Here is a 22,681-nt window from a genome sequence, read left to right as displayed (position 1 = left end):
TATAGATATAGTTTTGACATTCAGATGTCATTTCCTTTGTTTATCCTGACACATTGCTAGATATGTTGTTTTTGATTCTCTAAGACATATATGAGTCATTTTTATTGTTGCTCTGAAAAAAAAATCTTTCAAAGGTGAATCAAGGAAGAATTTGTTTTGATTCACAATTTAACGGGGATAGGTACCATCACAATGGGAAGGGGTGGTGGTGAGTGGCTCTGGGCTGCAAGAGCGGGCAGGACATGCAGTGTACATGGTTCCAAGCAGACAGTAGAGTGAGGAAAGAAACTTGGTCTGGGCTGCAGAACTGCAAGATTCCTAAATGTACTACAACCTGCACAGACAATGCCATTTGCTGGTGAACAAACCTCAAACACAGCCTTTAATAACATCTTGCTTTTAATGTAAATGATGTTTGATTCCCAGAACCCATATGGTGACTCACAACTTTTTCTAATTCCAACTAGAGATCTGACTGTCTCTTCTGGCCTCCAAAGGCACTACATACACACTATCCATAGAAACATAGTGGGCAAAACAATCATACACATTCAAAATAAATAAATATAAGGAAAGGAAACTTTAAAAACTTTCAAATAGAGGCTTTCCTCCTATACTCCTAAAACATCTACCCTCGTTTCATCTAGTAATTTCATAATTTTTTGTCTTACATCTCAGTGTTCATGAATTTCAAGTCTGGGTTAATATTTTTGAAACTGGCAGATTGAAAGGTCTAAATTCATGCTTATGCATCTGGACTGAGACCATCCTTTTTCCAAAGTCTTCTCAGTCCTTTTGTTGTAGACCTACTGGGTACTGGTGTGAAGGTTGATGTGTTGGGTCTCTGTTGGTCTGCTCTTATTCCTCTACAATATTTTGATCAATAGCGTCATGGTCTAGACCAAGTCAAACATTGTAATAACCACTGCAATGTTCATTTTACTCAAGACTGCTTTTGATTTGTTTATCTCAGCTTTTACTTTTTGCTTCTTGAGTGGTAGGTTTTTTCAAATCTAATACTATTAAAAATACAGCCATGTTTTTGCAAAGAAATCATAGAATCTAGAGAATTTTCTTACTATTATTGCCATTTAATATTATCAATTATTTTAAACTACAAATAGCGATCTGTTAAAATGTTCAAAAGTCAAACTGAGCAGTAATAGTATGTTTATACTTATTAATTCAAAACACAATATAATATTAGAAAAAATAAGAATATTATTTTTCTGCTTAGCAAATTAGCCAATTTTATAGAGTTCCTTTTTGCATTCCAAGCTATTCCTCAGAATATCCCTACAAACCACACAGGCAAATATTCATTATGTTATTAAAAAATAAGCAAACTGACTTCTAAAGTCAAAGATGCTTCTCATGCTTAAACCACATGACAGTCATGGTGACAAATTCAAACACTTTAATTAGAGTATTTTGCCACCTACCAATCTTGTCTCCATCCTCTTAGAGACAGGGAGATGAACAAAGTTTTGTTGTCTTCAAAGACACAAAATGCATTCAAATACAACTTTCCTGCCTTTTTTTAACTCCCTTGTGCTGTTTCTCTGAGAGATGCTTTTGCAGCATCTTGTCTAGAATTTTAAATAATAAATGATTTTTACAGAAAGCAAACTGTATATTTTACAGATCTGCAGTTGAGAAAACTTCCTAATGTGACAAAAGAAAATGCTCAAAGAACCAGAGCTGAGAACAGGGACTCGCTGTCTCTGGGTGTACATGGCCTGCGGGAATAAACAGAAGCCAATGTGCTGTATAAATTTAATTATTCCACAGGTTCTTGTGAGAAGGAAAACCTGACTCTTCTCTGTCAGTAGTTTTTTTCTTGTTTGTTTTCAGAAGTGCATGAATTCTGGACATAAATAAACTCATCAAGTCAAGACAATGTCAATCCCACAGAGCACCTCGTTCATACTTTATGACATAACCCTCAAGAAGAGTAGTGAAGGGATTCACAAAGAATGTGTTTAATAAAAGAGTATACTCCCTTCTGCCTGCAAGCTTTATAGGGCATAGAAAGATTTGGAAGGAGGCACTGAGTTGGAGTAACCTAATACCTATAAAAACACGAAATTGTGGCTGCAGACTAAAAGTCAGTGATGACTATTCCAAGAGCCATGTAAAGTAAATCAAGAGATTTATTTTAGAAAGCCAAGATGCCTCCTGACAGAAATGCTTGTGAATGCTAAAAGTACAAAAAATCCCCACATCACATAAAATTGTATTATCATACAAAACACAAAAACTTTATTGTCCCAATTTTTGTGCACAACCCCAGATGGCAAGGACTTATTTTCTGCTCTTGAGAACATTAAGATCTATTTCTCATCAGAATAAATAATCCAAGAGATTGTGGTAGAGATCTACTAATACAGACCAGACCAAATATTTTTGAATACCCTTTAGAGGGTACTGAGAAAATTTGAAATTTCTCTCTTTATGCAAATAAAAAATACTATTTTACTATCTACACTTAATTCTTTGAAGACATTCTCCAAAAAAGCATACATAATATAATAGGAACATACACATAATATCTTTATATGGGATCGTAAGTGGGATCACAGATACCTATTGCATACGCATATACATACACATTTGTGTGTGCATATTTTGGTCTATTCTGAATTTCTTCTCAGAAGAGACTCAGTCTTACTACCAGCCTCATGAAGCAAAAGGTCATAGGTGAAAGAAACAGTAGGCAAGTTCAACCCCAGTCTTTCTATCTAATGGTTAGACAGCGGTTCATCCTCAGAGCTAACACACTATTTTCTACATCATGCCAAATCGATGACATTCACTGATATCCTGACAGTGTGATAAGACGATATTGAACAAATTTAAGAATGCTTTTCTATGAATAAAACATTTACCATTAAATATTTCTTTGACACAAGATTGGAAGGCTGTCCTTACCAACACCGAAGTCTTTGTTATCAATGGTGCTTCAAGGAATGTCTTCCATAGTTTAATTCTCATGTAAATTATCTTTGTCCATTTGCTACTCCATGCTTTTCCTTACAAGGTTTGCAGCTTCTAGCAGATATAGTTTAAGAAGAGTTTAAGGAAGAAAATAACTATAAATAACTATATAGCTTAAAAATGTGCTTTCTCCTTTTAATAGAAGTCTTTCATTATGGAAAGGTGAATAGACATTAATAATTTCCTGCAGAAGGTCAGGTCATAGAGAGCTCTGTGACTATACTCTCCCCCAAATCTACTCTCATTACTCCCAAAGACAGATTATTCACGCATGCGATATCCTGAGTGCATCTCACCAGTGTTATGCTGGGCAAAGAAGCCAAAGGAAAAAAAAGACTACTTCCTCTGTTGATGCTGTGGTTGATGAAGTTGTTCTGTGAAATTGATATGTTGGACTATGATCCCCATTATGATAGTATCAGTTGCTGGGGCCTTTGGGAGGTTACTGGGCTTATGTTCACATGAATGGTGCCATGTTGTGGTTTGGATGAGAATGGCCTCCACAGGCTTATATGTTGTAACAATTTTCTCCAAGTGGTTGAGCTATTGGGAAGGATTAGAAGATGTGGCCTTGTAGCTGGGGGGGGGGGGGGTCTTGAAGGTTTTGAAAGACTGCCATTCCAATGTGCCACTTTACATCCTATGTGTGGTTTGAGAGATGAACTCTCAGCCATTTCTGTGGTCAAGTCTTTATTCTGCCACCATGAACCCTAACACTCTGAAAATATGAGCCCAGTTAAATACTTTTTTCTTATAAGTTGTTATTAAAAAGGTAACCAATACAAATTGGTTTGCAAAAGGAGGAGCCAGAATGTCAGATAGCCCTTCTACCATGGGAGGAGAAAGCAAGAAGTCTACATCTGTAACCCAGAAAATAAAATATACCAAACACCAAATCTTCTGGTGATCTTGGATTTTCCATCTTCCAGGATTGTGAGCAATAAGATTGGTTATTTATTAAGTACTCAGCTTGTCATATCTTGTTATTGTAACCACAGTGGATGAATACAGTTCATTTGTATTATCTACTACAAAGAGAAAAACAGTGGCTAGAGAGAAGTCATGCCAGTAATTGCCAGTGGTCATATAAGCAAGCAGAGGTTTGTTACAACAGAAGAGCAGAAAAGACTTTAATAAAGATGAACATGGTTTTTCTCATAGGCTAGGATTGTCACAAAGTAAGTAATAGTGCTGCTTGCTCAGGCATGCAGTCATTAGTTAAGATGACCCTCAACCATTTTAAAAGAAAAATGCTTTTAACAAAAATTGCATACCATGGTTTTGCGTAACTGAAACCCCAGATATGGTACTGGACACTGGAGAATTTCTGGGAGCTCTCTAGCTATCAATTTCCCCTGAAAGATACTGTTTCAAAGAAATTAGATATAGAGGGCATCTAAAATCTGCACACACACATAAACACACACACACACACACACAAAGTGGTTAGTCTTGATCTGATTTGCTATTAGAACTGTACACTTAAAAGAATGAATTTTCCTGTAAATGATGAATTTTTAAATCCAACTCACACACTATTAAGTAATCAGTTAATCATACCCTTACACAAGCCATACTAAAGGGTTTCAGTGGGTTGTATTTATATATTTATGTATACATATATGTAACAATAATAATCAAAATAAGGGCATAAGTTGGAGAGTGAGTGAGTGGGGTCTGGAAGTCCAGCCTATGAATTGAAGGCATGGTGAAATTATTTCTTTCTGCTGTCTAAGGATTTTCTTCCCCCAGACTTAAAAAACTGAGAGATAAAATGTAGAGGGAAGTATTTATATAAATCATGTCGATGGAACTAGAATATTTCTAGTAGTATTGAGATGTAATCTCTACAAAACAAGTTTTTAAAGCCTTTTAAAAAATGTACGGAGATATAGGGTATAGTGAACATATTAATTGTATTAATAACATGGCATTATTGATTTCTTGCTATGCATTCATGACAGAGACTTTTAAGATACTCAGTTTAATAAAGTGATTCGGAAGCATGTATGACTACAGATTAACCAGTTTGCCCAAGTCACTTAAATTTCTCAATTTTGTTTCCTTCTTTTTTCTTTTTTAAAATAAGTAATTAGAAGGTTTATGGCTCCATCTCTGAGAATCAGAGTCCACAGTTAAAAGCATCATTTACTGTCCATGTGGACTGGCTTTCAACTTTCTGGTGCTTACAGATAGTGAATATATTTTGATCATATTCATCTCCCTCCTCTCAGATTCACTTTCTTCCATACCCAGCCTATTTTGTGCCTTTAAGAAAACTAATAAACCAATAATCCACCAACAAAAACAACAACAAGAACAAAAAACCCATGAGTCCAACCTCTGCACCACATTTAGTCTTGGATGTAAAAGCATCCACTAGGGTGTGGTCAACCAATCAGAGACCACAGCCTTACAGCAAACTGACTCCCCTTCTCTGAATAACTATCAATTGCCAATATCCCTTTGCTCACGGTGGACTTTGTGTCTGCTTCACCTCTGCACGCTGGTATTTAGTCAGGCTAGTGTTCACATAGGTTTTGGGCATGCCATCACATTCTCTTTGAGTTTATACGTGTGACTGCCTTGAGGTGGTCAGAAAATTCTTTCTCCTTCAATCATTCACTGCCTCTGAGGCTATTTTTTCCTGCCCCTTTTTCAATGATTCCTGTGCCCTTTAGGGGTAGATGTGATACATACATTCCATTCAGTGCTGAGAATTCTGTAGTTTCTTAGTCTCTGCACCCTAGCCAATTGAGTGTCTCGGTATTAATCACTATATTCTGCCAAAGAAGTTTCTTGGTGGAGGTTGACCAATGCAGTAAACTACGGGTGTAAGTCATTATGAGTTGGTTTAAAACTATCTACTGAGCAATATCATCACAGTAGGTTTTTACCCAGAGTCTTGCATCTGGAAATAACCGCTGATATAGGATTCACCTGTTCACCTGCATCTTTCCTACTAGTCACATGTCAACATGGAACATCCTCTTCCTTTTCTACCTTTATCTGGTCACCATGCATCTCTGCTCACCAGTGACAGGGTACTCCTACATTTGATTTGTTCTTTGCCAACCATTTTGGTGCTGGGACTTATCATTCATCATTTGTATGTCACATACTTCCCATCTAAATGCAACTCTTCCTCCTCATCCCATGCTCTTTAGTATCTCACTCATAAGCCAGCTAGCTCTGTTCCTCTCAAAGGAAAGGGCCATATTTCAACTCGACTTCACCCCTACAAAGTCCTCTCACAAAATTTGAGATGAAAAATGTAAATATATGCCCCCTCCACAAATGTACATGCTAGGATCAACCAAAAAATAAGTAGATCTCCTCTTCCATTCTTCTAGGCTTAATTATTCCATTCATAACATTGTCTTCTTCCCAGACATGTGAATAGTTACCTGCCCAGGGAATCCTGCTTAAAGGAGATTTTCAATGGTAAGGCATAAAACTTTGTTTCCAGCATCATTTTAAGGTAGTTGGTGGTTTTGCTTTTCATTTGCATTTGTCAAGTCACAATGGAGTGCACACTGCAATTCCTGAGCCTATCTTATCTCCACATTGCTGCCTATTTAGCATGCATTGTCCAGACCATTAAGTTCCTGTATAAGAATTCAGAGAAGGTCATGGTCCATACATGTAATGTCAGTACAGAATCTGACAGCCCTCACTTAGCAATAGCCCAGTGGTATGGATTATACCATTAAACAGCTAATAAAATCCCACTGCTGAATTCACCAAGGAGATAGACAAACAGAAAAGCAAAGCTTTTTTTTTTAATTTTTCTTTTAGACTTGGAAAAATGCTTCAAACTGCCTTAGCATCAGTCCTACATTTAGACAAAAGAAAAGAAACACTAGGTTACCTATATCCTCCTCCCAGACTATTTCTGAATGATTATAAGTACTGTATTTTCTTTCTTACCATTGGTCCTTCCCCCATACTCTTGATTTGTCCTTGAGGTTCATGGTTATGAATTCACTTTTTAAAATGTATTTTGGTTCAGGAATTTTACATCTAATTAATTTGTTTTCTTATTCAAACTTCCATTGTATGATTCTGCTAAAATATGTGAGCAGATTATTTTTTTCTTGCTTTCCTCATGATTCATCGGGCAGGAAAGTAAAGTGCACATTTTCAGTTACCTCAAGCAAGTTAAAGGTTAATTCCCTGTTTGTAATGGTCTCTATGAAGAGACAGCGCTCTTTATTGATGTCAAACAAACATAGTAAACAGTTAGAAATTCACAATTGCATGGGAAGTGCCATTAGAAGGATGTTAAATTCTTCAATCCATTTTCCCCTCATAATGATATGCTAAAGTAGATACTATTATTTTCATCCTTAGTCAGGGTCCCTACTTAAAACTCTGGATTCTTAAGAGACAGTTGTCCAAGCTATATGTTAATAATGCTTTAATAGATGACTGGCTCAAATAGAATGGGACTCAGGTCCAGGCAAAAGCAGTCCCCTATGTGGCAGGACATGGTGCCTAGGTCTCACAGCTGGATCAAGTCTCCTGTGCCAGTACAGGATACTCTAGTACAATAATTCTCAACCTGGGGTTTGAATGACCGGTTTACAGGGGTCACCCATCAGATATCCTACTTATCAGATATTTACATTATGAATTATAACAGTAGCACAGTTATAATTATGAAGAAGCAATGAAATAATTTTATGATTGGGGAGCCACCACCACATATGGAATTTTATTAAAGGGTGGCAGCATTAGAAAGGTTGAGAACCAGTGCTCTAGCATGATGATTCACAAAACTTTAAGTTGTATTCTGAGCCTCGTTTGCATCTAAAAAGGCTTTCTTTGTCTCCAATTCAGTGAGTGTTAGGCACCATAGTTGGCGTCTAGGTCCATACCTACTATTTTAAGGGGTGCCAGGCTGATTCAGCATTTCAATAACTAGCTAGCAGAAGACCCAGCAGTTTATACTTATGGAAAACTGCATGGCTCTTTTTAAAAGTAGTTTCCCAATTCTGTTTTCCAAGTAAAATGCCCAAGGACTCCAATTTCCCTATATCCTGAACAACACATATCTGGCAGCTTCTCAAAATTATAGCAGTCTCTTTTGAGTGAGGAGTTTTCTCTGTAACCCCACTTGAACCTGCCTTGGTTTCCTTCAGGAATGGACAGTGATAGGGAGAGGTAATCCAAATATATATATATCCATTTCCTTGCAAGGTTTCTTTTAGTCATAGTGTTTAAATGCAAATTAAGACAACTAGTATACTAAAAGATGATGTGTAAAGAAATATAAAAAATGTAAATTGTAGCTAACAGGTAAGAAAGAATGCATAATATCTAAAAATATGTTTATAGCATATTAATTTGATTCAAAATCCATTGTGAATCATATTTTAGTGCATGTTAGAATATATGAAAAATATAAGCTAACATGCTTTTATTGGTATATGTAGCCAAGGACACTGAACAAGCATAGAGAAAACATTCTGTTCTTTCGTCATATTTGTGGAAAGTCAGAGCTATGGTTGTTCCGTTTGTTTTACTTTAACTGCCAGTTCCAGAATCTCATAAGATAGCAACACCCCCCATATGATTAGTTATGTAAATAGTAGATAGCTCTGGAAAAAGTCACAGTGTGACCAGAAATTGAATCAAACATCCCTGTTATTGGCTAATTTCGATTTCTGAAACCGCAGATTTGCCAGAAGCATGGGGGCATTGGCATAGCTTTTCACGTGACCTCCTCCTGCTTAGGAAACAGCGTTTCTGAGTTGACTTAATTATAAGCAAGGAAGGAGTGACATCTCAGAAGAAGGAGGGGAAAATATAAAATAAAAGTGTCTAAGTATATTTTGATTTTGCAAGTCTCTTGTGAAGTCATGAGCCTAAGTCCTAGCAAAGGAGATGAATCTATACTTATTGAAGTTGATTATGCATTTAAGTAGAAATAATGGGGCATGTTTAGAGAGGCCTCTGAAAGGAAATGTTGGATGGATGAAAGTAAATAGGATCAGCTAGATGGAAGTTAGGTAAAATTCAGCAGTGATCCCTTCCCTATAGGCAGACTCAAGTGTTTAAATGTATTTACAAACTATATCCCCAAGAAATCAGAAATCCAGGAACACTGTATAAGTGATAAAAAAAAAAAAGATGCATTGAAGAAGGGAGGGTGCAAGCAAAGACTTCTTTTTCTGCCATCGCTTTCCCAACGGTAAGTAGGAAAAGGGAATACAAAGGCTTGAGAGGAGAGGGAGTTAATTAAGTTCATATGTTAGATTTGAAACTCAGGACCAAGGCCAAAGGAAGGGAAATTCTATCATTTAAAATCATTCCTTGTATTGATTACGTTCATGTCACTGAGACCAAAACACCTGGTGGAAATACCATAAAACAAGGAAGTGAACTTCATATAGACTCATGATATCGGGGACTTTAGTTCAGCGTGGAAGGGAATGCAGATAGAGTCGTTTCCTCCATGGGGCCCGAAACGTGAGGCATAGTCACTGTTGACATTGTGGTGATTAGGATGAAGAAAAAAAAAACCTATATCAAGAATCACTTTGAACCTTTAAGGTTCAACTCTGACTTACTTCCTGCAGTGGGTGCAATCTTCCAACAGCTCACAACCATCCAAACCATCACCAAAAGTTTGAGACCAATTACCTAAAACATGAGCATATATGAAGTTGTCCTGTTTAAAACAATTACACTCTAGCTTTCTTAGAGATTTGTCACTGAATTTTTTTCAAGTGTTTGAAACTTTCATATCTCAGGAAGGTAACTCAATGATTTCAGGAGTACTGTGGTCTCAATGAAGTAATAGAAGATTAACACCGCAATTTCATTGTGATAGGCTAATAGATTGGATGTGCCCCAGTGATAATATCAATGTAATCCATTTTCTGCTAACCAAAGGAAACATAGCGAAACACTGTGTGATTTGGATCTGCAATTGTAATTAGGAATTAAGTAGGTAATCCAGAAGGCTGGGGTATGCACCAACTGAAAAACCTCACATCCCTTTCATTTCTGCATTGTACAAAAATGTATTTCCACGAACTACTCCTTTGTTGGCTCCAAGAAACATACATTCATATATAAATATGGCATAAGAAAAACTTGTAAACTTTATGTGGTATTTTTAAATACTTCGATTTTTAATCAATAATGGGAAGTTTATAGTTTGGGGCACAAAATATGGTGTGATATTATCTGGAAAAATGTAACTATGGTTTTTAGATTAATGTTGTTTCTAAAAATGCGTGGAGCTGTACATAACACATTACCTGACCTACTTTGATTTGTTTGTTTAGATGGAAACTGCTTCACAAGAACATGGAAGGTGGTGCTATCTCCATGGTTTTAACGTTAGAACTCATTGAGTTATTTGATATTGCTTTCCTGATCTTTTTCCAAGTTTCTCCATGTCCCTGAGACTCCAAAATGAATTTGTTATCTGACCTTGTTCTTACTGATAGTGAATAACTGATGGGCAGCATCATTCTCTAACAAAATAATTACTTTAAGATACAATGTGTTCTAGGTGGCAGGCACATGTGCAGAAAACCCTTCTTTAGCCCTGTGGGTTTTATTTTAAAAATCATTTGTGGGAGACAGAAGCCATGGATAAAGCTAAACCTACATACTACACATTGATTTTTACAATATATACATACCCATGATAGTTTACATTATGATTAGTAAAAAATTAATAACAATGACTTTGAATAACCTAGGAGAATTAGATATGTGTTGGAACCATCAAAGTAGATCGAATACTGAGTGAGACATTACTACATAAGTGGGTGGGTAGGATATATAGCATGGGTATGCTAAGAGAAAGAGTGAAACATTCCATAATGTTATTCAGAAAATCATGTTATTTAGGACATTAAAATCATTCATTTATGCAATGTTTTTCATAATATTTTCATATTTCATTTGAATGTTGTTAACTGAAACCATAGCAAAGGAAGTAGACCGTAAGGAAGGATTCTTTCCTCTTTCCTCTTTCCCTTGGGTTCCCTTTCTCCCTCTCCTTACCTCCCTTTCTATTCTATATCCCTCCCTTTCCCTTCTCTCATCTCCCTGTCTCTTCCCTTTCTTCCCTGCCCCTTCCCTTCCCTGGTTTCCCTTCCCTCTCCTCCCTGTCTCTTTCCTCCCTGTCTCTTCCCTTCCCTCCCTGTCCCTTCCCTTTCCTGGCTTCCCTTCTTAACCTTCCTGTTCTGTTCATCCCCCTTTCCTTCCTTTCAATTCTGTACCCTTTTCTTCCCCCATCCTGCTACCCTCCCTTTCCCTTCCTTCCTATGCTGTCTTTTCCACTTCCCTTCCCTTCTCTTTCCTTCCTTTATTTTTTTTTTGCTTACGAAATTTAGATTGTGCACAATTCTACAAGCAAAGTTTTCATATTAATTTGAACAAGTAGATGAAGCAAATTCATCAGTCATCTGTAAACATGAAGGAGTATACTTATCATTACATGAAAACTATTTGCAATATGATGGTAAGAATGATATTTAGAGACATTTTTCCTTTTGGCTACCCTGAAGAAAATTATTCCAGTTTTGGAAAATTATTTACTCTATATTAGCATTGGTTTCTTCTGGTTAGGGATTTCATAATTACCATATTTGAATCAAACAACATTGATAGTTTATTAAAATACAATTTAGTATTTTGAATACATTGAATCTTAAAGATTGATGGACCCTAATAGGTCCCAAGTGTGATAATACTGACTTATTCAAAATAATATTAGTGTAAGTCTACTTAAAATTTTCTTTTCTTGAGAAAAAAACGGAGTGCTAGAAGCTATTACAATGAATCACAGCATTTCCATTGCATTGCGATGAATCTATGATTAATTAAACCTCTTTGTACTGACGGAAATTTGATTGTCTAAAAATGTATTTTTTTCAGAGGGAGGGAGTTAGGAAGACCTATCCAAATTTAAATTAAATATGGATGTGGTATTAAATAAGCAATCGAAACCCTTCTAGACTCAACTGAGTCAGGCTGAGGACTGATTACAAAGGTTTTTTAGAGATGCAAAGTATCTCAACCTTGGGGCAAAATCAGACAAACAAGAAACTACTATATATTTTAACCAGTTTGGGGAAAGTCATAAAAATGATACATGACAAATAGGAAATCCCTTCAGTGTAGACTCTCTCATCATCAGTCTAGCTTTCCTATAAAATAAAAGTCTCTGTAACATGGTGTTGATTCTCTCCTTGTGAAAGAATAATTGCAAACTGCAGAAATAAAGTATGAATTCAGGGCAGCAAGAATACATCTCCTTGAGTCCAATTACGTAGAAAAATAGGTCTATTAGAATGATTTTAGGAGCTTAATCTAATGGAGAGAAGAGACATTAGTCCAGCCCCAGAAAATCAAAGACCCCACTGGGGGAGTCTAAATTGACCTGGATTGAGTTGAGACTGACTCTTAAGCTATGTTTCCTTACTAGCAAGGACATAAGGTGGCCTAGATATGGCTCTCACTGAAAAAATCATGTGCCTCTTACTCATGATTTAAATTTTTGAAACAGATGGGGACACAGGGGATATATGAGAGAAATTCATTAGTAGAATTAGGGAAAAGAGTAAGAAATTTACCCAAAAAAATTAAGAGTGGTTGTAGAGAATAATATCTACAATGATAATTATCTAATATGATAAATCCAAATTAGGCACACACACACGAAAATAAAATTTAAGAAAAAAGTCAGAATAAATTGTAATTTAAACTAAATTTCTATGTCACAATTATACTTTTCCACTTATAAAATATTTACTTATGGAGCTCTATTATTTACAAGAATGTTTGTGTGTACATACATATGTGTATATATGTATATATATATATATATATGCATGTTATTTCATGCACATATGCACACACATATCTTAAAATAGCTCCCACCAATATTAAATCCTTAATGAATGAAAAATGCCGAGGAGTTTATTGCTGTTCTCTCAGTTGCTGAGCTATACACCCTGGAAATGTGTTTAGAGGTCAAAGTATAGCAGATGGCAAGCTGAAAAGAATTGGAATTAAGAGTACACAGATGAATGAAAGTTATAACCAGGCCATTAGGAAGTTGGACCAATATAGAGTGAGTAAAATATGGCCCGAGGAATTAGACTCATGCTTTAACTTAGGTTGAAAGAATCAGTGTTTGAGTGCATTTGTTTATACTTGCACCATTATTTCTTATTCGTTATATCTTCTGTTTAATGAACTAAAATTTCCATCCCACAGAGGCAGTCAAGCAAGAAGCATGACATAATTGGCTGCTGTGAAGAAAATTGTTTGACAAACACCAGTGAATTGTCTCAGCTGTATTAGATAAAACATCTTAGCTATCTATTATCTTCACGAATTTTCTAATGGCCTGGTTCTAAATAAATAACAATTAAAAAAAAGAAATTTAAATCTCAAACCTTAGAAGACTAAAAACTATGAACAAAATATCTGAGAAGTAATATCATGCACTCAAAATATAAAAATATTTCTTATCTCCATAAATAGAAAATTAAAGAATAGATATGATGCATATCAGAATATAACAAACAGTCTAGGAGCAATGGGTATGACTTTGGTTCTTTCTCAACTTAATGCCAATGACCAGAAATTTTTGCATTCATGGATCATAGAGGCAGCTGGGATGAAATCTAAATACAACAGTAGTGTTGGAAATGAATGCTCTTGAACAAACACAGTGGATTACTTTTTTTGTAGGACTTTGGGCAATATACTGTCCTTAAACATAATTCCTTAAAAATATTGAAACAAGGTCAAGTGATACATCTCCATCACAACTACTGCACCTAAGACTCAGAGATCATTTTAGAAGTGGGAGTGGAAAGATGGTAAGAGCGAGAGGATCGGGGAGTTTGCTATGAGACTGTGCCTTCTAAGTATGTCAGAAGCTACACCTATAAAGTATAGCTAAAGGGGCTATCTACACATCCGTGAAGAAGAATGTCACCGATAAGCATGCTAACAGGAAGGGGGAGGCTCACAAGGTATCAGTCTTACACAAATAATACAGATGGGTAAGGAACACTAAAGTAGGAGATATAGTTATCTCCACCAAAGACCACACCCATTGGGTAGTCAATACCAAGCAGTCATCCCTGAAAAAATATACATAAAAGTAACACTATACAATCTGAGAAGACTGTATTCATATGTTTTGGTGTGTGTGTGTGTGTGTGTGTGTGTGTGTTTGTATGCGACAATAAACAAAAGAGACTATGAATTTGAAAGAGAGCAAGGAAAAGGACATGGTAAATGATTTGATAATATTATAATCTCAAAACATTAAAAAAGAATAAAACAAACTTTACAGGCTGGGCTTTGAGGCACATGTCAGTAATCCTAGCCTTGAGAAGAGAGGCTGAAGGATCAGGGGCTCACAGTCATTCATGCTACTTAGTAAACGACAGGCCAGCAGGAACCCCATAAGACTGTCTCAAAGCAAAATAAAATCCTTATCTCTCTGATTCTGTAGTGTGTATTATTAAAAAAAAAATATTTTACAACTTTGGGGCTTATTGTTCATTATCTGAAAAGGTACACACAGCACCTGGTTGGAATGCCCTAGGGCATGGATGAGGTACTGAGTGTGCAGATGATCTAGTCCAGCACTAAGCTAGCATTCAAGTGCCATGTTCAGTAAGATTAGCATGCATGCCAAATCAAGGAACACTGGAGGCCCGATAACATAGAATTTATCATCTCTCCTTACAATAAATTTTAATTATTCATTTATTTGTAACATTATTTTATGATTTTTCACCGTGTTTCCCCCAAAACAAGACTGAAGCTTCATAGTCAAATACAAAAGTCAGGAATTATAAATGCAAATCCGCATTTACCTGAGACTGTTCTCCACACCACACGATTCAATGTGGGCTTGAAGAAAATGAGAGAATTGGGAAATCTGCTTACTACTTTTTAGCTTCGCCTACCCCAGGCAAGGTTCTCAGCATCTTTAAACTCCTGTTTTGATGTCTGTAAAATGAGGATAACACTCCACAGGAGTGTGAAAAGATTAAACATGACAGCTGGCATACAGCATTAATCCAACATTAATATTAATACCGGCCTAATTGCATTATCTTGGGCAATTTAACCTTTGAGATTTGTTTCTTCACCTGAAAATACGAACATTCCCTTTTCCCTTTCAGAGTGCTGCTGTGGCAATTAGCTGCAACATGACCATCGTCTTACAAACCCTTGCTATAAGATCAAAATTGATGAAATTGACCAGTCTTTCTACAAAACTAACACATCTCTACCAAGATCTAAGTAGAACAAGAGTAGAATTCTACCAGAGGCAACATTTTCACCAAGATTCTTGCAGAATGGTGAGACTTGATGTCTTGTGTAAAAACAGGTGCAGAAAGTTAGACACATTGTCCCTGTTCAAAGCAACATGTATAAAGCACTAGATAAGAAAGTATGTCACAAGGAATGTCCCTAAAATATGAAAATTTCTGAGACGTAGCTTTCAGAGCACTTGGAGGAAAACAAGTAGGGTAGTTGTCTAACATTTAGTTCAGGAAATGTAAACTGTATCCAAGGTCTTCAAAACATTTTCATTAGGATCAAGAATCTGTTCTCAATAATTAAGAATATAATTAAGGCTAAATGCATGAATTAACAGAGAAGTTTCTAAATTATATTGATATAAACTTCTAAAATCAACCGAACCCAAATTATAAAGTGACAAAAATGTTGGAATTAACAAGTAAAATAATGCCAAATAAGTACATCGTCCTAGTACGGCCTCAACACCTATGATGAAGTGTGGATCCATAATGTTGTTGTCTTAGCTGTATAACCCTTGTTGTAAAGTGATGGTCATTTTATCTTTATCATCTTTATCAATAGTGCATTAGATCTCTAGTGCTGTATTAGGCTTTCTGTTACTATGAAGAGACACTATGGCTATGGGAATTCTTATGAAGGAAACATTTATTTGGGGCTGGCATACCGTTCAGAGGTTTAGTCCATTGTCAGCATGGGAGTGGGGTGTAGTAGCATGCAGGCAGACAAGGAAATGAAGAGGTAACTGAAAGTCCTTCTGGATCTGCAAGCATTTGTTAAGACTTTGCATCAACCACAATTAAATATATAACTACATGTTCACACTAAGATTTAAAACAACGTTGCCCATATCTTAGCCAGATGACCACTCCTTAGGTTTCAGACCCTATCAGCCGTTCCTTTATCTAGTCATTCCTCAGTGTCAAGGTCCTAGCATAAGAAGTTTAGAACTTTATTTCCAAAGTAGGTTTGATCAAACAGATATACTGATTTCAGTGGTAGGAGAAGTGAAATTAGAGTTCCCTCTCATTCTCCTGTCCTAAAGGCATCTCCAAGTAACCAACATATCTCATCCTTAGGAGGTGATTCTTTCAGACTTTTGGGTTCTTCTTAAAGTATTCCATTCATTGTCACATCAAGCAATCACTGTGAAAACAAAGTCCTTCCTCTCTTGTGTAAATCATCTTGTTCACTGACTCTCTTTTAAACTCAGGGCTAGGATTGAAGAAATAGATCAGCAGTTAAGAATACTGGCTTTTCTTACAGAGGACCAGATTTCAGTTCTCAGTATACACATCCTAGGGATTCTGGTACCCTGTAATCAACTTTGCAGGCAATACGCATACATGTGATGCATAAATATACATGCAAACAAAACAGCCATATAAATTAAATAGATAAATTTGAAAAAATCTACACCCACACAAAAAATTGTCTAAAGACTAGGAGTTTCTGCCTGGTTCTGTTTTGACTGGTATTAATGTGAAGGGGCATTTTTCTGAGATATGCTAAAAGTTACAGCACTCATTACAGTCATATCTAATAATATTTGTCTCTCAGTATGTTTTACAATAATTCTCTGGTTATAAGTGTTTTTTATCTATCATCTATCTATCTATCTATCATCTATCTATCTATCTATCTATCTATCTATCTATCTATCATTTATCTATCATTTATCTACCTATATATTTATCTACCTTCTATACATCATTGATCTACATTTATCATTTATCCATCATTTTTCTCGTTACCTATCCATCTATTATCTATTATTTATCTTCCTATATATTTATCTATGTCTATATATGTCATCTATATTTGTCATCTATCCATCATTCATCTACCTATCATCTATCTATCTATCTATCTATCATCTATCTATCATTTATCTATCTATACATCTGTCATATATCATATTCATCATCTATCATATATATTTCTAACTTTATCACATGTCAGTTATTATAAATGCTCATCCTCTAATTAGTACTTTCATCCAACACTTTTATGCATACAGAGAAAAGCCGTGGACATTTCAATATTCATGTTAAGGTATTCTTTCTTTGTTCATATTTTTATAGTTTAATCCTTGAAATATGCATAATCTTGGACAAAACCCCCAAACTACTGTGAAATATGTATTTAAAAATGGCGTTGAGATGGGGATGCAGAGATCTGAGTGTCCACTCGGGCACATTTATGTTTGACTCTTATCTATCTAACATATAAGATAATATTAAAAGTTGTTCTAATATGGAATCATGTTTTTAACTCAAGATTTGTGAGTGCAAATTTTTTTTAATGAAAATACTGACTTTCACATTACTGATTATTCTTCTGTTTTGCAATCTTCATCTATATATCCATGGAATGGTGAACAGTTTCTTGGTACCTGATACATGCAAAACTGAACTTCTGAGTGGCATCTGAGGCTTCTGAACTCTGTGACCGAAAACTTTATCCACAGTCTATCAGGGATGCAATTTCTTTACGTGAGTTAAGTACTCAGTACTAAACATAGTGTCCAACTATTTATGGAACACTGAGAAAGTATGAAAGTTTGATTTCGGCTCTGGGAATACAAAAATTAATAAGTATTCTCTATGGCACAGACATAAGTGCACTAGACAGCACCTGTCTGAACTGTCTATCAAAAGAAAGGGATAAAGTGTCCCCTGGGAATCCTTAACCAAAGCCAAATTGGGTTTTCTAATTGAATTTGTATTATCAGTATGCCCTTCCCACGGGCACACAAAAATGAATATTAAGCCATGAGTGGTCCCAGGTTAATAATGCCACAGCAATTGCTTGCTCAGGTGTAATTTCTGTCCAGATCTGAAAACAAAGTTCTATTAAGTATACTACTATAACTTTATGAATTAAAAAAATGCCAGGTATATTGTTTAGAAATTAAAACTTCTGTGATTGAGAATAAATAAGAAGTAGTTACAAATAAATATTCAAGGTCAAATATGAAATGCTAAATATTTCAATATATGTAAATAAATCAATTAATAAATAAAGGGATGCTGATCTCCAGGCTTCATAAATAAAATGGCTACTTGCCAAATTAAAAATATGGTAAATCTGAGATTGTCTATTTATATCAATAAATGAGCAAAAACATTTAGTATGATGTCATAGAATAAACGCAAGCAAATATTTTATAAATTAACAATGAATTATAACAATAGAACTTAAAAACTGTAGTTTTAAAAGATAATAGCTAGGTGGTAGTGGTGCACGCCTTTAATCCCAGCACTTGGGAGGCAGAGGCAGGCAGATCTCCGTGAGTTTGAGGCCAGACTGGTCTACAAAAGCTAGTTCCAGGATAGGCTTCAAAGCTACAAAGAAACCTGGTCTCGAAAAGGCAACAAACAAATAAATAAAAGGTATGATAAATATAGACTGAGACTCACCATACAGTGAACTAAATATAGGCATGAGAAAGCGTGGGGTGAGGAAGACGGGAGAACCAGACATGTACTTAGGTGTGGTAGTTGCCTCATGTAGAAAAGTGAAGGCAAGGTCTGAGATAAAGAGCAACAGAAGCATCAAAAACAAAATTGGGTGCAGGCCAGGTGTTGCAATTGGAGCGGCTGGGCTGTGTCCCGCCACCCGGCCGCCCGCACGGCTAGCTTTACCCGAAATAATTACATGGAAACTGTATTCTTTTAAATACTGCCCGACCCATTAGTTTCAGTTTTTTCTTGACTAGCTCTTACATATCGATCTAACCCATTTCTATTAATCTGTGTAGCCCACGAGCTGGCTTACCAGGAATGATCTTAACCTGCGTCTGCCTGGAGTGGGAGAATCATGGCCACCTATGTTCTAAGCTATGAGGCCAAGCAGCTTGTTTATTACGTAACCAATGAAATCAACAGATTGATATATGACTCCCACATCAGCCAGGTTAGTGGGAGAATAAGGTGGCTGTGTTTGTGGGTTCAAACCTTTGAAAACTGAGTATTAATTGGTTAATGAGCAACACATGCCGGAAACAGCACTCAAGATATATTAATTATAGGTAGCTATTTGGAAGTCACCCAGAATCAAAATTGTCATTAAAGTTAGAGGAAAGGTTAAAACTGCTTAAAAAGATTACAGGGAAAAATTTCAAGTGTGGGGATAAGTGTTAAGGAAATCTAAAATTCAATGGCTTACATAGGGAACATTGTTAAATAAGGTCCCAGTAGGGTGCCAGCAACCTGGCTGCTTTCACCCAGTTTAAACCAAGAGAACATAGTGTCCTACAAACCGTGAGTGTTTTGAGAAGGCAGAAATGGTAAGGCACTCTGAGGGAAGAACTGAACAGCTCTTTGGATGCAGAAAACTTGTGATATTTGATAAATGATGAGCACCAGCTTCAGCTAAGTGAATTGAAAAATGGCCACATCAGAGTAAACTGGGACGTTACAGAGAAATTAAACACCTTCTTCATGTATAACAGTGAATGGAGAGATTCCTGGTTAAAGTGCACAGAATAAGAAACTTGGTGCTCAGCCCTTATGAGTACGTCTATATTAGCACAACCATGATCAAGACTCAAGGATTATTTCAGAAGAGGGGACAGAAGGAACATAAAGGAGCCTGGGGAAGGATGCTTTGAAATTCTGTACTTTGGGCGTAGCTAAGGAAACCAATCTCATAACAGCCATGGTTATCTGCACAAGACTCGTACAGATGAACCCAGCCAAAATTCTAGCTCATGGTGAAGATGATGGCAGGGCACAAACTCATACTGAAGAATCATTAGCAGAAGATGTTTGGTGAGATTTTTAAAGATGCGGTCACTGGTAGAATACCATATTGTCAGTAGATGAAACCACACCCAAGTGGGAAGTCCTAACTAAACTTGGTGTGTGGAAAAAAAAAAATAACACAGCAATGAGAGAAGGTATTTTAATAGCATTGAGGGAGAGAAAGGGAGTCAATTATGGGTATAATCACATTCCATGTGTACATGTATGGCATTCTAAAAATAAAGAAAAAAATAAACCCATAAAGAACATTATGCACTCAACAATAATAATGATTTGGTAAATTACTTCAAGAAAACTAGTGTGAAATTGGGATTATTGTTTTGTGAATAATGCTTAAAAGCTTAATATAGCTGCATGCATCAATGGAAAAGGATTTGATACTGTATAAGTTACTTCTTTGTTGCTTCAATTAAATTCTATAAGCCAAAGTTACTTAGAGAAGAAAGAGAAAAAGGGTTTTGGCTTACTCTTTGACAAGGCATGCAGCATGTAGTCAAAGCAGGAAACTGAAATTCACATCTCAACCGCAAAGAGGAAGCCGAGAAAACAAACAAGGCGTGGAACAAGGCTATAATTCCTTAGTGTGTCCAGTGAAGACTCCTTCCAGAAAAACTGCCCTGTGTAATGGTCCCACAACCTTCCCAATAAGGCTACCAACTGAGAAGTGTTTATACACAAGACTATGAGGGGGAGTGCTTCCATTCAAACAACTTATGGCCAAACAAGTGTGTGTTCTAAACAGTGAGGAATACGCTTTTTACCCAAGTGTTCTCCAAGGTATTGTTTATAGACTGGTATCATGGATAAGTTTCAAATCCTTTGGATATGTACAGTGGTCCAGGTGATATTGGTTTATATTAATATTTGGTAATTATTGATGAGTCACCAAAAGAAAGACAACGGGAAGTCAGATATGAGGAGACAGCAAGAAAATTCTCATCTGATGCCTTCTGTTTCATGAGTTAAGGAGGAGACACTCTCCACTCTCCTATGATGGAGAAGCACCACATTGGTGTCCCCATTTTAAGTACTGAAGATACTTTATGCAGAGAAAAACTCAACTGAAATGATGTGCAATAGATACGTGCTGTAACTGAGGTTGGTTTGAAGCTGATAATCACTCATTAATAGTGGTATTCAAAGTAACTATTGTGGAAACATGTCCTGTACTCCTAAGGATGGCAGGTGGATATGTGAAGAAAGCATGTTGCTGTCTATTGGTGTAATACTTGGACCCAGTGAAGTAAAGGTCTGTACAGGGGTGGTAGTGAAATTATCAATTCTGAATGTAAAGTTGAATCATAAAACAATGGAAAGTTAAAAAATATGGCATTGGCCAAGTCTATCTTTTTAAATTACAAACATTTGATCAAATAAATTTTAGGATATTTGTTAGAATAACGAGAAAGTATTGAATATATTTTGTTGGACTTTTGTGTAACTGTGATAAGGAGTGAAAAATCTCATTAAGAATGGACAGTATTTGAGGGCTGATTTATGTTACCATGTCACTAAAATGAGTCCCAGTGATCCATGAATTTTGGTTTTCCTGCCTTTTTTGTTGTTGTTCTTTCTTCTAAAGTTAAACCATGTCTGATCAGTGTGACGATTGGATCCTGAGGAGCAATAGGGTGATATTTTAATATGCTCTTTTACTATCAGTCACGCCTCTTTTCAATCAGTTTGTTCTTTGAAACTAGTGTTGTGTAAACTACCAAGCAGCTGTCTACTGAGGTGCATGTGTTGATAAACTGCCATCCCCTGTCTATAGAAGCAGAGGATGGGTCTTGTCATCCATATATAACATCCAGTCTTTGTCATCCTCTGTCTATAGAAATGGAGGATGGGTCTTATCATCCATATATGGTATCCAGTCCTTTTCATCCCCTGTCTATAGAAGTGAAGGATGGGACTTGTCATCCATATATAACATCCGGGACTTGTCATCCCTGTCCAAGGAAGCAGAAGAGGGGCTTGTTATTCATATATGGTATATAGTCTCTTGGAAATACACTCTGCAGTAGCACTTGGATTTTCACGTGATAGCTACTCCAACTGGGAGCTGAGTGAACATATTGAGATATCCCAAACCAGTAATACAAGACAAATAACTCTCTAATTCCTGAACACAAACATAAGGGAGAATGGCATTTGTTAATGCATATGTTACAATAGTAGAGGTACTCATTAAAAAGCAATATGCAGCATTCAAATAATTGTTATAGATCTATTCTACCCTTACCAGAAATAATTATGAGAAGACAAAGACTAAAAACACTTTCTCAAATTTTTGAAGAGTATTAAAATTCTCTTCAGATCAGACATATTATAAAAAAGGAGAGGATTATATAGTATTTGATATTAAGAAAATATAATGTTAATGTGGGAAATCATGATCATCATTTGGGATTCTGGGTTTTTTTTTTGTTTAATAAAACATTTCCACCTCCTCCCCTTCCCCTCCCACTCCTGTCCAAAGAGCAGTCAGGGTTCCCTCCCCTATGGATTCTGTTTCTTAATTCTAGAGACACCAGAAGTGAAAACCTTTAATTCCCAGTTACTCATTAACAAAAGCAAAAGAGTTCTGTGTG

The sequence above is a fragment of the Microtus oregoni genome, unplaced genomic scaffold, assembly GCF_018167655.1.
Source record: "Microtus oregoni isolate MIOR12 unplaced genomic scaffold, Mior012 000034F_ref0000314, whole genome shotgun sequence".
NCBI classification, from domain to species: Eukaryota; Metazoa; Chordata; class Mammalia; order Rodentia; family Cricetidae; genus Microtus; species Microtus oregoni.
This window is presented reverse-complemented; position numbering follows the sequence as displayed.